Source organism: Triticum urartu, unplaced genomic scaffold, assembly GCF_056163025.1.
Source record: "Triticum urartu cultivar PI428250 unplaced genomic scaffold, HENAU_Tu73 scaffold2, whole genome shotgun sequence".
Taxonomy (NCBI): Eukaryota; Viridiplantae; Streptophyta; class Magnoliopsida; order Poales; family Poaceae; genus Triticum; species Triticum urartu.
In genome coordinates, this window is record NW_028260368.1 from 11,742,996 (window position 1) to 11,758,851 (window position 15,856).

Consider the following 15,856-nt stretch of genomic DNA (forward strand, 5'->3'; position numbering starts at 1 on the left):
AGTATTCATTTGATCTTGATCCTTGTGGAGTGAAAAAGACGCTATACTGGATCTGCACATACTTACTGACAATATCCATAAATGGCTTGTTTTTGGTAATCGGCGAAGATTACCATATTGATATTCGGGCGCATGGTAAACATCAGTACTCCAGTGCATTTCGCCGTCTGATTCAGAATAAATATGCTTTTGTACCCTTTCTTTAAAATGTAAAGTGGACGTTCCGGCACGAATCTCCGCAATTACTTGTTCGGATTTTACATATTGATCATTTTGCACTAGAATCAAGCTTTTTGAGGGAATATTCACACTATATAGAATATCTTGACTCTGAATAGTTACATGCAAGTCTATATAACATAGAAAAGCAGGCTGCCCATGACGGGTACGTGTGGGGTGAACCAAATTCTCATTGAATTTTATTTTTCCATTCGAAGGGGATCGTACAAGGTCGGCAGTACCCCCTGTGAATACTCCGCCAGTATGAAAAGTTCTTAATGTTAGTTGAGTCCCTGGCTCCCCAATTGATTGACCTGCAATAATACCTACGGCTTCTCCCAATTCGACCAGATCACTATGAGTAGGACTCCGGCCATAGCATAATTGACAGATCCAAGAAGTGCTTCGGCAAGTAAAGGGGGTTCTAATATATATTGGTTGTGCTCGAAATGGTTGTGCTCGAAAGGCAGTTATGAATCGATTGACTAATCCAATTCCAATATCTTGATTTCGCGCGGCAATGCATCGTGAACCGATATATATATCGTCTGCTAATACACGACCAATTAGTGTTTGGACAAAAAGTTTTTCCGTCATCCCATTTTGAGGACTTACAGAAATACCTCGGATAGTACCACAATCTCTTCTACGCACAATAATATGTTGAACTACTTCAACAAGTCTACGTGTAAGATATCCAGCATCTGCTGTTCGCACAGCAGTATCTACAACCCCTTTGCGGGCTCCATAGCAGGAAATTATATATTCTGTCAAAGAAAGTCCCTCGCGTAAATTGCTTTGAATAGGTAAATCAATCATTTGTCCTTGAGGGTCCGACATTAATCCTCTCATACCTACTAATTGGTGTACTTGAGATGCATTTCCTCTGGCTCCTGAAAAAGACATTAGATAGACTGGATTAGAAGGATCCGTTATCCGAAAATTTGAATTCATTTCTTGTTTCAAATATTCACTTGTCGCATACCATATCTCAACAGATTGGCGTAATTTTTCTACCGCGTGTACAGCCCCATAATAATAGTGTTTCTCCAAAAGAAAACTCTGTTGTTCCGCGTCTTGGACTAACCATCCCTTAGAGGGTATTGTTAAAAGATCCTCGATTCCTAACGAAATCGATGTAGTAGTGGCTTGATGGAAGCCCAGAGTCTTTAGTTGATCCAGTATATGGGATGTATATCCCATTCCAAAATGATCTATTAATCTGCTAATAAGTCGTTTCATACCAGTTCCGTCTATCTCTTTATTATGAAAGACCAGATTGGCCCGTTCCGCCATACATAAGTACCCCCTTTTCGGCTGAGTAGGATTCGACAATTGCTGAGTAGGATTCGACAATGGGCCTGAGTCAGTGATTCGAAAATTTAATTAACTTAATTGCCTCAATCTCAATCTGGATTCGCGTGGCAAATAATGATGATACTAGGGAAATCGGAATGCCCCCCGAAAGGGGAGGGGCATCGCCGAATCTAACTTTCTTGTTTAGGTAGTGTATGAATAGGCCTGACTAAATCCTTGTATGGCTTCCTCTATTTCTCTATAAAAAGAAATATGACCAAGAGTGGTTCGAATGTATATCGAACGAATTTCTTTTTTTCTATTTCCCATTATTAGATAGTGGGCATAAATCTCATGATAAGTCCCCAAAGATTCATATTGAACTTCAATCGGAACTTCTCTTGACCCAATGACGCGTTGATCCAGGTTCCATCGTAGCCACAAGGGACTATCTAAACTGATTAGTTTTTGTCTATAAGCTCCCAGTGCATCATAAGAACTAGAAAAATGGGGTTCTTTATCTTTCCTATATTTAAAATTATTATTATTATTGTAATTTACTTTTAGATTTGGGTAGTTTCTGCAACTATTATATCTATTTGCACAAATACCTCGACGCTTTCCAATCGTTAATACATAAAGCCCGATAAGCATGTCTTGGGTTGGTACGCAAATAGGATCCCCAATAGCGGGAGATAAGAGATTCATATGAGAAAACATAAGTAAACGGGCTTCTGCCTGAGCTTCCAAGGATAAAGGTAGATGAACAGCCATTTGATCTCCATCAAAGTCCGCATTGAAACCCTTACACACTAATGGGTGTAAAGAAATAGTACGCCCCTCTACTAAAGTGGGTTGAAAGGCCTGTATGCCTAATCTATGCAGGGTAGGTGCTCTATTTAACAGTACAGGATGTCCCCGCATAACTTCTTGAAGTATTTCCCATACAATGGGTTCTTTTTCCCAAATTTTCCTTTTAGCAATCCTTACATTAGAAGTGGCGCGTTTCGTGATTAAATCGCGAATTACAAATAGCTGAAAAAGCTTTATTGCTATCTCTAGAGGTAATCCACATTGATGTAATGAAAGCGAAGGACCCACAACAATGACAGAACGCCCCGAGTAATCGACCCGTTTCCCAAGCAGAGTCTCGCGAAACCTTCCCTCTTTACCTTCAATTACATCTGAAAGTGATTTGTATACTTTATTGTGACCATCCCTCGTCGGTTGCCCGCGGGACCCACTATCAAGAAGTGTATCCACGGCTTCTTGTACCAATTTTTCCTGGCACATTACTAAATCTGCTGGCGCTAATTCACTTCTTTTTAATAGATAGGCAAGATTGTTGTTCCGACGGATAACTCTCTTATAAAGTTCATTAATGTCTGAAGTCACTACTTTATCTCCAGACCTATAAACAATAGGTCTCAATTCGGGAGGAAGAACCGGTAATAAGCACAAAACCATCCATTCTGGTTCTACATTTGTTTGAATAAAATGTTTCGCCAATTGCATGCGTCTAATCAAAAAAACTTTTCTTATTCGTCTTTTTCTATCTTCCCACTCATCTCCACTATACCCCTCGTCTTCTAATTCCTTCCATTCGACCAAAGAATTCTCTATAATAATTCGCAAATCCAAATCTGCTAATTGTTCTCTAATAGCACCTGCTCCTGTCGCAATTTCCCGATTTCGAAATGTTGCAAAGCCTGGGGTAGAAAAAAAGGGAGAAATGCTGTGGTTACAGGATGCAATTTCCTCTTCGAATAAACCTCGTAATCGTAAAAAAGTGGGTTTTTTAGTGCTGGGCCTAGCAAAAGAGAAATCGCCGTATACTAGGCCCTCCAACTTCTTAAGAGGTTTATCTAAAAGATTCGCGATATAACTAGGAAGACCTTTCAAATACCACACATGAGTCACGGGACATGCGAGTTTGATGTATCCCATTTGATATCTTCGTATCCGAGAATCCACAAATTCGACCCCGCATTTTTGGCAAAATCTTTCGTCTTCGTTTTCAGCTCCGCTCGCTCGAGAATTGCCACAAGCGCAAATCCCGCTTTTTATGGGTCCAAAGATTCTTTCGCAAAACAATCCATCTTTTTCTGGTTTATCGGTTTTATAATGAAAAGTAGAGGGCCTTGTGACTTCGCCAACGACTTCTCCATTAGGTAGGTTTTTGTTAGCCCAAGCCTTTATTTGTTGAGGGGAAACGAGTCCAATTTGAAGTTGTTGATGTTTATATTGGTCAATCATAAAATAGAAATAAGAAAAGAATTTATATTTATTCCGATCAAACTTCCTCCCTATTAACCTGGAAGTTCTTTTCAGATACAAGGAAATGATTCAGTTCTAGAGCCAAAGATCGTAGTTCTCGAACGAGCACTCGAAAAGATTCTGGAGGATCCTCATGATTAGGTATTCTTTTTCCCCAGATCGTAGCATTAAGTATTTCTTGGCGAGCTATAAGATGGTCAGATTTATAAGTAAGTATCTCTTGTAAAATATGAGCAACACCAAATCCTTCTAAAGCCCAAACTTCCATTTCTCCTACTCGTTGTCCCCCTTGCTTGGCTCTTCCTCTAACCGGTTGTTGTGTAACAAGTGAGTAGGGCCCAGTAGAACGCCCATGAATTTTCTCATCAACTTGATGAATTAATTTTAAGATATAGGACTTCCCTATTAGAACAGGTTGCTCAAAGGGGTCGCCTGTTCTTCCATCAAATATTCTGCTTTTTCCCGGGTACTCGGGTTCAAATACCCATGGATTTTTTGTTTCTTTACTGGCTTCATATAATTCTGAAAACACAAGTTTTCTTGAAGCCTCTTGCTCATATCTCTCATCAAAGGGTGCTATTCTATAATGTTTCTTTAGCAGATCCCCCGCTAATCCGAGCGAGCTTTCAAATATTTGTCCCACATTCATTCGGGAGGGTACTCCTAAGGGATTGAAGACCATATCAACGGGTGTTCCATCTTGCAAATAGGGCATATCTTGCCTAGGCAAAATTTTGGAAATGATCCCTTTATTCCCATGTCTTCCGGCTACTTTATCCCCAACTTTGATTTCACGTTTCTGTAAAATATATACACGAACCATTATGTCGAGCGGGTCCCTTTGGATCCATTTCACATCGATAACGCGCCCTCTTCCACCTATAGGTAATTTCAGAGAAGTTTCTTTTGAAGTGGAAACCTCAAGGCCAAATATGGCCCGTAATAATCCAGCTTCCGCGATATAAGATGATTCGCTCGCTATCTGAGGCGTTAATTTACCTACTAAAATATCACCAGTTTCTACCCAGGATCCCAACCTAACAACTCCATTTCTGTCCAAATTGCGGAGTAAATGTTCTTCTAGATGTGGTATTTCTTTAGTGATTTTTTCAGCGGAGCCCTGGCTTGTCGTATCCGTCTGAATTTCATATTTCCGGATGTGAAAAGAGGTATAAATATCTTCATATACCAAACGTTCGCTAATTAGTACTGCGTCTTCAAAATTGTAACCTTCCCATGGCATATAAGCTACTAATACGTTTTTTCCTAAAGCAAGTTCGCCCCCAATTGTAGCAGCTCCTTCTGCTAAAATTTGTCCTTTTTTAATGGATTTACCCCGTGGAACCCGGGGTTTTTGGTGCATACAAGTATTTTTGTTAGAGCGACGGTGGTTAACTAAAGGAATACTTATAGTCTTCCCACTACTTGATAAAAGTATCTTATGACTATCAGTAGAAATGATCTTTCCCTCGCGTTCGGCTATAATGGAAACCCTCGAATCTAGAGCTGTTTGGCGTTCCAATCCAGTTCCAACAATGCATTTCTCGGACCGAGAAAGCGGAACTGCTTGGCGCTGCATATTAGAACTCATTAAAGCCCGATTCGCATCATTGTGCTCAATAAAAGGAATGAGAGAACCCCCAATAGAAAAATATTGGAAAGGAAAAATACTTCTAACATGAATCTGTTCCCATGCAATAGTCAAGAATTCTTGACGGTATCTAGCCGGAACAACCTGTTCTTCCTGAATACCTTGATTCAAGGACAAAGAATTTCCTGCTGCTATCATATAATATTCATCTCTATTTGGTGATAGATAAACCACCTGTCTCTCTTTTTTTTCTTTTGCTTTCTCAGCAGATATTTCATAAAACGGACTCTCTATGGATCCCCACAAGTGATCAATTCTCGCATGAATTGTTAAGGATCCAGTAAGTCCAACATTGATTCCTTCAGACGTGTCAATTGGACAAATACGCCCATAGTGACTCGGATGAATATCTCGGCTCCGAAAACTTGCGGTTCTCCCCGTCAACCCTCCAGGACCTAAACAACTCACTTTTCGCCCATGAACAGTTTGTGTCAATGGATTCGTTTGATCAAAAACTTGAGATAACGGGTATGTGCCAAAAAAGGTCTCATAAGTAGTTATTAATAAAATTGAAGTTGAAGTTGGAGTTACCAAAGTTTGGGGAGTCGGTTTCGATTGACGTATGAATACTCTACGAATAGTTTTTTGAACTGCATGTTGTAAACGACCAAGAGCCAATCCGAATTGATCTTGTAACAGATCCGCAACCGAACGAATACGTTTATTTTTCAAGTGATTCATATCGTCATCGTCAAGTATACCCGTTCCAAATTTCATTCCAATCAAATGATCCGTAGCGGCCAATACATCTCGTGGTAACAAGAATGTATTGTTCTGAGGAATATCAAGATTAAGTCTCCGATTCATATTTCGTCGACCAATCCTTCCTAATTCACATTTTTGTTGAAAAAATTTCTTTTGTAATTCCTCGCATAAGGACTCCGAAAATACCAGGTCCCCACCTACACAAGCAAATTGTTGATAAAACTCCAAAATAGCTTTTTCTTTTGACTCAATCCTCTTCTTCTCTTTAGCATTCGGGAAAGACAAGAAAATTTCAGGGTAGGAAACATTATCCAGAATTTCTCTTAGATTCGAACCCATAGCTGATGATAGAACTAGAATAGATATCTTTTGTTTTCTACTCACGCGAGCCCATATCCTTTCTTTTTTATCAATTGCTAATTCCGATCTCCCCCCCCAATCTGATATTATAGTGCCAGTGTAGATAGAAATTCCCTTATGATCTAATTCCGAGCGGTAGTAAATACCAGGACTTAGCAATATTTGATTGATCACAATTCGGTATATTCCATTTATAATAAAGGTTCCTAAGGAATTCATTATAGGAATGTTTCCGATAGAAATGGTTTGCTTTTGCACATCGAAACCAAAAATTAATCTCGCAGATACATATAATTCGGAAGAATAGGTGAGTGATTCATACACAGCATCTCTTTCTTTTATCGAGGGTTCTAGCAGTTGATATCCTTTCGCAAATAATTGAAATGCAATTTCGTGATCTGGATCTTTAATTGTTGGAAACTTGTCAAGTTCTTCTGCCAAGGCTTGATTAATGAACCTACAAAATCCCTCGAATTGGATCTGACTAAATCCGGGTATTGTGGACATTCCCTCGTTTCCATTCCGGAGCATCTTAATCTTAAGTTTCCTGTTTATCAAAGAAAAATTCCATTATCAGCTCACTCTTCATCAATCCCTATGGATCGATCTAGCAATCATGGAATCTATATTCTGTTTACTGAATCACATGAAATTCTAGGGAACTCCACATACGTATTTCATATATGTATTTCATACATATGAATAGAGACCATTTGGACGAAAGTTCGAGTTTGCCAGGGGTACAAATGAAATGAAAATGAATTGATAAAACATTCCTACAAAAAAAATTCTGCCACTTATACTTTATGTTATGATATTCTAATCAGATTGGATGGCAAAGATTTCTCATTTTATCTCCTTTCTATGAATGTAATAAAGCCGTAATATAATATACTAGAAAGTTTGACTTTACTTCGATTTAGAATAGCGTGCTTACTTTAATTTCTCAAAATAATTTGAGGGTTCTTTTTTATTTCGGATCGGAGTAGTATAATTGCTAGAAAATTCAGTATTTCATTGTGGAATTCTAAAATAAAGTAAGTCCCTTTTTTAAGTACATGCCAATCTAGTTATCCACCTCTCCCCATATCCATGCTTTTCTTTTATCGTAATTTCACTTGGGTACGCCAAGATAGTCAGGTTATACTCTATATCAGAGCAAATTTCCTTTTTTTATTCAAGATATTTAATTTAATACTTTGAAAAATTAAAGCATGATTCCCCATAGAGATATGTACATAAAGGGGATCTTTGGATAATAATGCTGTTCGGACCTAAAGTTTACCTATACACGGATTAAGCATAAAGCCATAATATTTTATTATGCCATTGAAGGGGGGGGAGATAATACCGATTTAAGAGTAGTTCACTACTGCAATAAAAAAAAGAGAATTCTAGTTAACGGTTCCAATTTATTCTGAATTTTGCAGCCTGTGAATAGAAATCCACTTTTTCTTCTTTTTCATCTCAATAGAAAGAAATGGGAAGTTTTATTGTGTTAACAATGTATGTTTTAAGATAGAATCTATCGAGGAGAATAATAGAAACTGGATCAAAAAAAGCAGGAATAGATTTTTTGAAAAAGATTGGAAAAAAGTAAGTAGAATTATATTCAAAATAAAAGGGGCTTTTCGTAAGAAAACGTGGATGAATACTTGCTGTTTTCTAGATTTTTGATCGGATTTTTTGGCGGCATGGCCAAGCGGTAAGGCAGGGGACTGCAAATCCTTTATCCCCAGTTCAAATCTGGGTGCCGCCTGATCAATAAAATACTTAGGTTTTTTTTATAGTGCTGATCGAATTCGATAAATTTTTACTTCGCATAAGTTCGGGCAAGAGAGTAACTGGGCCTGCCGATACTGGGTTTAGAGAAACCATACCATAGTTCTATCCTCAAACTAGGGTTAGGGTTTGTTTTGACGGTAGTGGCCAAAATGGTTATCAATAGGGGTGAGGTAGTGTTTCCTTATTCTTTTATTATATGAATTTGAATTGGTTCTTAATTGAGATTCGATTTGATAATTTTAAAATACGAGGATAAGATGTCAGAAATCTTGGTATCCAAAGAAAGGTCCCTAAGGGGCATTCTTTTTTTTTTTCAATCTAAGATTCAAGAAGGGACTCCACGAAAGAATATCAAGACTTACTAATTATTATACATTTTTTTATCGTACATCTTATGTTACCTACATACACTAAAGTAAGGACTACTTAATTCTAACGAGAATCAGATTAAATAGGTCGATCAAAAATCAATTTAGGAGTTGTATTATGGATAAAATCTCTTCATTCTTTCATAGAATGATACAAAGCAAGGCTGCAGGGTTTAGGTCAAAAATAAACATTAGGTAAGGTAGGTATCCAATAAATATTTATCTATCGATAATTTTATGGTATATTCGGGCGTCCTTTGCTTAAAAAAAAAAAAAAGAGTAACAAAAGGAATAAAAAATCTTCCTATTCCCGCTTCTTCTATTCAGGACATCATTCCCGTACTCTTTCTTTTTTAAGGAAAAAAGGGCTATAGTATCTCGTATTTTTAATGCTCTCTAATTCTACCAGAATTCCTATAAGAATTTGTTAGGAGTAAATTCCTTGAACTGATTGATCCATGGCCTTAGGGCGGAATCCCTTTTTGACTCTGTACCCTTGATTCCACTATGATTATTGATCAATAGTAGAATAATCCCTTCATAGAAATAGGAGACATAATTTAGATGGATATAGTAAGTCTCGCTTGGGCTGCTTTAATGGTAGTCTTTACATTTTCTCTTTCACTAGTAGTATGGGGAAGGAGTGGACTCTAGGGATACTACTAATTGATTAAGTAATCAAATTGTTGTATCAATTCTTTTCTTTAATGGATCATTTTGCATTAATCATTTTGTCAAACGTTATTCTTTAATCTTTTTCTTTAGTTTTGTTTCACTCCTGTAAGAAACTCTTGTATTGTAAGTTGTAATGTAAGAAAGAGCCATTATACCAATTCAGAATTTCTACTAGAAATGACGAATGGTTAAAAAAAGTTCTATACATAAGAAAATTAGACTTTCTTCCACGGAACTATTCACGGCATATCACACATTTTCCATTTCCTTTTACTTTTTACTATAGTCTATTCTTCATATTATTTTTCTTTCCTTCCATGGATTCTTTGGTCAAGAATTGTCTTAGATTTTTTTATTTTGACCTGATTGAAATTAAGTGGATGCAATGAAAAAAGAAATTGAATTAGACTACTTAACTATTTCAATCTACTAATCTATTCTATGTAGATTCAAAGATAATATAATAGAAAGAATCTAAAGTGTCGTAGAAAAAACTATATGTAGTTCTTTCTACCACACTTTAAGATTCCAACCAGATCCTTTCATTTAAGACTTGGATTTTTTTTATTTAATCCCTTTTTAATTTCTTCAATGATTAATTGGAATTCCAATTAATTATTTTGGCTGACTGTTTTTACATAAATAATAAGTAAAAAAGAAGTAGGAACTAGAATGAACAGTGCAGTAGCAATAAATGCGAGAATATTGACTTCCATAACCTCTTTATTTTTTATTTTCACAATAACTCGGGATGTAATCCCATGGAGAGGAAAAAGGGGTATCTTGTAAATTCAAGGGTAGGGCTTGCATTCTGATAATACTGAATCAATTCAATATTATGAATATCGGATCTATCAAATCAATTCATGGATGAGAGTTATATTTCACGGATGAGAGTTATATAGTATAACATAGGAAGATCCTCTATCCACACTAAGACCAAAATGGGTTTTTTGATTGGATTAGGAATTCCCTCTTTTTTAATCCTTTTCTACTTTTTCTTTTCTATATCTCTAACCCACGAGCTTTCTTAATCTTATACTTTCTTAATCTTATACAATTTCCCTTCCTTTTTCTTATAGTTATACATACAATTATGTATGTATTATATGACCAACTTTCACTTTCTATGGGTCACATAGACATCCAAATAAGCAGTAGAAGTGAGATGGGGAAAAGAGGTCTGAAATAAAAAGGGAATACGATTTATGTATGGATTCCGGTAAAATACCGGTACTCTATTCCATAAGAGTGGAATAGGAAATTAAGATGAGGATGGTATCATCATAAAGAAAGATAGAGTAATATAATATCCTAAATTCTACTAATCCACATATCGTATGTGTGTCTTTCTTTATCGATTGGGAGTAGTGAAAAAAAAATTCCTATATGCCCTCCCTCCCTCTTTAATGAGAGATGCAAAATAAAAAAGTGAAGTAAGGGTGCCCTGTGGGTATTTGATCTTGCTCCCTGCCCCTTTTTTTCATGGAAAAAGGAAATATCAATTTCTCCATTCATTGAACCCTAGTTCGGGACTGACGGGGCTCGAACCCGCAGCTTCCGCCTTGACAGGGCGGTGCTCTGACCAATTGAACTACAATCCCCGCGGGGTGTATGGCATACCCATTCTTAAATAGAACCATAAGAAGATTCGATTCGTCTTTCGTACTCTAAGAAATAGACGAATCATATACTACATACCCACATATTATATTATACGTGGGTATAGTGAGAGTGACATAACTAGTATGTCGTGATTTTTTATCACTAAAAATGGATAATAATCCAGCCTTCAATAAGAAAAACTCTTTTGTTTGTAAGAAAGGAATGAGAGAGATATGGATTAGAAAAAAAAATTTCCCTTTTTTCTTTATCTTTTATTTCTATAGATCAGACATTTTATTTTATGGAAGAAAAACAAAAGGATTTAGTTCATACTCACGAAGCCCTAGATTTTTGGTTTGGGCCGAGCTGGATTTGAACCAGCGTAGACATTGTCAACGAATTTACAGTCCGTCCCCATTAACCACTCGGGCATCGACCCAGGAAGAATTTATTCTAGGGTTTTTGCTAATCTATGATTAACCTCCTTTCATAATACTCCCTACCCCCAGGGGAAGTCGAATCCCCGCTGCCTCCTTGAAAGAGAGATGTCCTGAACCACTAGACGATAGGGGCATCACTAGACGATAGGGCCATATACAACCGCTCGTGATTATACTATAATCATAGTATGAGCAGTTTTTTGGAATTGTCAATATACTCGAAAAGTATAAATAGATCCAAAGCAAAGAGTTTTTCCAACTTTTCTGTTATGTTTTCATCTAGGATTTTTTTTAGTTGATCGTTATAGATTAATTCTCCGTGCTTCATTTAGTGTTCATACCAAAAATGCATCCATCCCGCACTAAGTCATAAAATTCTCTAAAAATATAGAGAAAGTTTCAAAAACAAAGAAAAAAAGTGAATCAATTTAGTAGAAAAGTACTCTATCAGATTCGAACCAACGACTTACGTCTTAGCACGAGATTACTCTACCACTAATTTAAAAAGCCCTTTATCGGATTTGAACCGATGACTTATGCCTTACCATGGCATTACTCTACCACTGAGTTAAAAGGGCTTTTTATTTAATTCAAAAATTAGCCACTTGGATTTCCCATTATGGGTCTACTGCATAATGTACATATTATATATATAATATATAGAGATAGAGAGAGAGACATTATGTAGAGATTGTATATGTATATATCGATATCTTGAGAGCTCAAAATAAAATTAATAAAAAAAAACATACCCTACATAACATATCCAACTCTTCTTGGTTCAGGGTTTTCCGTTTCCGAAGACTAGTAAAATAGGCGGATTCTGGAACCCCAAGGATTCAACGGTATATGGATATGGAAAATATAAGATTTCCGATCCTAGCGGGAAAAGGCGGGGAACAGATACCCAATAGGATATAGGATCCTTGGGAGGAACTTTTGGTAATGGCCTTGATCCTCTATGCTATTTTTTATGTGTTCTTAGTTCTATTGAACTTTTTGCATTCTTTTAAACAAGAATCTAATAAACTAGAATTGAGTCAGTGGAAAAAAGGAGAGAGAGGAAAGTGTTAAATGGAGAGAGTCGACTAATCAGAGACTTTTAGGATCTTCTTTACATCAGGTAAATCTGTCGGCCCTGTCCGTTTTTTTCTTTAAGTTACGACTCTTTGCTGCTTACTTCTATCAAGCCATAGGGAAAGTCTATGATGAATTTGGAAAACTCATCTCACTCTTACTCTATGGCTCGGACTTAATGGGGGAAGAAAACATCTTCCATAATTTCTTTTTTGTTCAATTCTGGACAAAAAAGAAAAGGAAAAAAGGAATTTATAGGGACAGTGTTACCCCCTATATCCCCTAGTTTATATTGTAGGAATAATAAAACAATTTAGCAGTCTGACACACTTACGTCCTTGCAAAGTAAATAATTATTATTGTAGTCGTAACCGTAGAATAGGATCCTAATCAAAATAAATACATTTGGTTCAGGCGCTATTAGCATGGTAAGAAAAGATTTTTTTTACAGACCAGAGGGGCTATCTAAATCCTAAAGTAAAGGCGAGCGATCGAAGTAGAAGTACCAACGGCTCAGTGTCATGAACCTTCTCCATCTGATTCAATAAGGGGGAATTAGCCTTCTTGTCAAATGGCTATCCTTGACAAAGGGTACCATTTATACCATAATCTACAATGTAGCGGGTATAGTTTAGTGGTAAAAGTGTGATTCGTTCTATTAATAACTGAATTTGAAATGATATACTTAAGGCATCCTTAAGTTTTTTATTTTTATATTCCGATGAAAACTTTAGTTCTTATAAAGGATTAAATCCTTTTCCTCTCAATAGCATATTGAGGAAGAATATACATTCTGGCGATTTGTATCCAAAGACTAATTTAAATTGCATCCAAAATAAAAATAGGATTATGAGTACAGAGTCGCGAAGCATAATTTTGCATTGGATTAAGTATTCCAATTTTGAAAATATGAGTAAAGGATCTATGGATGAAGATACAAAAAAGTTGATTTCCAATCGTAACTAAATCTTCTTAAAATAAGGAATAAGGAAGCCAAATAGCTAAAAAACGATAGTTTTGGTTTACTAGAACCATCCGCATATTGTTTCAGCTCGGTGGAAACCCAATTCTTTTCCTCAGGATCTCTTGAATGAAATTAGGGAACGAAGTAAGTAGATTAGATGAATTTAGATAGAATTTCTATCTCCTACTCTATAAGGATCATCTAGAAAGCGGAGAGCTTTGGTTCCATTCAAATAGAAAAGCTGACATAGATGTTAAGTGGTGAGAATATCCATAAAGGAGCCGAATGAAATCAAAATTTCATGTTCGGTTTTGAATTAGAGACGTTAAAAATAATCAACCAACGTCGACTATAACCCCTAGCCTTCCAAGCTAACGATGCGGGTTCGATTCCCGCTACCCGCTCCATTCTGTATAAAAGGAGTATTCTATTTGTCTAGACATGTTAGAGGCTTGTATTCAAGCCTTTTTTGTCCACCAGTTTCTGGTACTCCAGAGCGGAGTAGAGCAGTTTGGTAGCTCACGAGGCTCATAACCTTGAGGTCACGGGTTCGATTCCCGTCTCCGCACTTAGCAGTCTGTATAAAAGGACTATTCTATTTCTCTAGATATGTATGGTAGAGGGGCGTATCCAACCCTTTTTTATTCATTAGTTCCCGGCCCTAGAGGGCAAAATTGAGCAGTTTGCGAAGTCACTTGCCTTCAAAAAAAGAAGGCGCAAGGCCTCTCCCTACCCTGCAGAAAATAAAAATGAAACGAAAGGGACAGTCTACCTCTCCCTTCCCTTTAAAAAAAGTTTGCCCGTTGTTTGTCTCAGTTAATACCCAATTTTTGGAGCTCTGTTGGCGAGTTCTATTTCTGCCTCTGGAGCGCCCTCTTTTTTTGAGTGGGATGCAAAGGAAGGGTAAGATAGTAAGGGATACGGCACTAGACTAACACCTAATTAATACTTAATTTAATATAAGTAGTTAAACAGTTAACTAGACTAAACTTTTTATCATAGTACTTTGATAAATTAAGCGGGCGAGCGGCGGGAATCGAACCCGTATCTTCTCCTTGGCAAGGAGATATTTTACCATTGAACTACGCTCGCTACGGTATATATTTTATAGCGTATATCCGCCTGGGTCGACCTTCTATGTCTGGGTCGACCGTTTCATTTCATTTTCTATTATATTAGAGTTTTCCTTTTTTTATTATCTGTCAATGAATATTCTAATGGGAATGGAATTTCATAATACTGAAAGAGAAGAGCTAGCAATTCGGAACGCAAATTGCGTTTTAATACGTCTCACTATTCTAATTTTTTAGAAGAAATGGCCTTTATTATTTCTTTTTTATGGGGTTAATAAATATTAACCAAATTTCATTTAAGAAATGAGAGAATTCAGAATAGCTACGAGAAAGACTAGTCCAATCCATAATGATGTACCGGAAAATACAACATTTTTATTATTTGACCAACCATCAGGAGAAGCAAATACAAGGGGTACACTAATTACTAAGACTGAGGAAGTCGCAATTAATGCAAAAACAGCTAATTGGAAAGCAATAGTCATATTTCTAATCCTCCAAGCTACCATCAAATAAAGTTGACTACATATTTGATCCCTCACTTAAACCAAAATTGTAAAAAAATACAAGAAGTAGGAGGGGTTTAATCATGAATCCATTGATTCTTCTCTTTAATTCAAATTTATTACTTAAACCGCTTTTTTATTTGGATATGGGGGTGAGAAGAGATTATTTACTCTTTATTTCACAAGCGGGTATAGCGGATCCTGTATCCGTGTATACAGTATACAGAGATATATCGAAAAGGAACTTGTATCTGATATCTTTCTAGAGGCTAATAAATCTTTTTATTTTTTATATGGCTATGTTCTATTTGTAGGAGTAAAATAAGGATTAGGCTGTGGAGAGATGGCTGAGTGGTTGATAGCTCCGGTCTTGAAAACCGGTATAGTTCTAGGAACTATCGAGGGTTCGAATCCCTCTCTCTCCTTTTGCTTATTGAATACGTTTGTTTCTTTCATTTTTATTTATTTTTTTTTTCTGTCCCTTATCTTTCTTTCATAAAAAGGAATGAATGGCTCGGCTAGATGGAATAACCGAGCCAGAACAGAAAAAAAGTAGAACAGGTATAAATAAGAAAATCTTAGTTAAGAGGGTTCATGTAAAGAACAGGTTCCAAATCACGATCGATTCCCTTTTCAAAACCTGCTGCAGCAGCTCGGGCTCTTCCTGCATGCCATAAATGGCCCACAAAAAAGAAGAATCCTAGAACAAAATGAGAAGTTGATAACCAACTTCTAGGAGAGACATAATTAACTGCATTGATCTCGGTAGCTACGCCACCCACGGAATTTAAAGAGCCTAAAGGAGCGTGGGTCATATATTCTGCTGAGCGTCGTTCTTGCCAAGGTTGTATGTCT

At 36.7% G+C, this 15,856-nt stretch overlaps 6 non-coding genes across 6 annotated transcripts; 2 read left to right on the forward strand and 4 right to left on the reverse strand.

Moving 5' to 3' along the window:
* Positions 1–8,196: 8,196 nt before the first annotated feature.
* On the forward strand, positions 8,197–8,267 carry TRNAC-GCA (transfer RNA cysteine (anticodon GCA)). Its single transcript has one exon. It is a non-coding gene; the product is annotated as a tRNA-Cys (tRNA).
* Positions 8,268–10,866: 2,599 nt separating this feature from the next.
* On the reverse strand, positions 10,867–10,940 carry TRNAD-GUC (transfer RNA aspartic acid (anticodon GUC)). Its single transcript has one exon. It is a non-coding gene; the product is annotated as a tRNA-Asp (tRNA).
* A 358-nt stretch (positions 10,941–11,298) lies between these two features.
* Positions 11,299–11,380, reverse strand: TRNAY-GUA (transfer RNA tyrosine (anticodon GUA)). The gene has a single exon. It is a non-coding gene; the product is annotated as a tRNA-Tyr (tRNA).
* A 507-nt stretch (positions 11,381–11,887) lies between these two features.
* Positions 11,888–11,959, reverse strand: TRNAT-GGU (transfer RNA threonine (anticodon GGU)). Its single transcript has one exon. It is a non-coding gene; the product is annotated as a tRNA-Thr (tRNA).
* Positions 11,960–14,443: 2,484 nt separating this feature from the next.
* TRNAG-GCC (transfer RNA glycine (anticodon GCC)) lies at positions 14,444–14,514 on the reverse strand. The gene has a single exon. It is a non-coding gene; the product is annotated as a tRNA-Gly (tRNA).
* An 824-nt stretch (positions 14,515–15,338) lies between these two features.
* TRNAS-UGA (transfer RNA serine (anticodon UGA)) lies at positions 15,339–15,426 on the forward strand. The gene has a single exon. It is a non-coding gene; the product is annotated as a tRNA-Ser (tRNA).
* Positions 15,427–15,856: the final 430 nt, after the last annotated feature.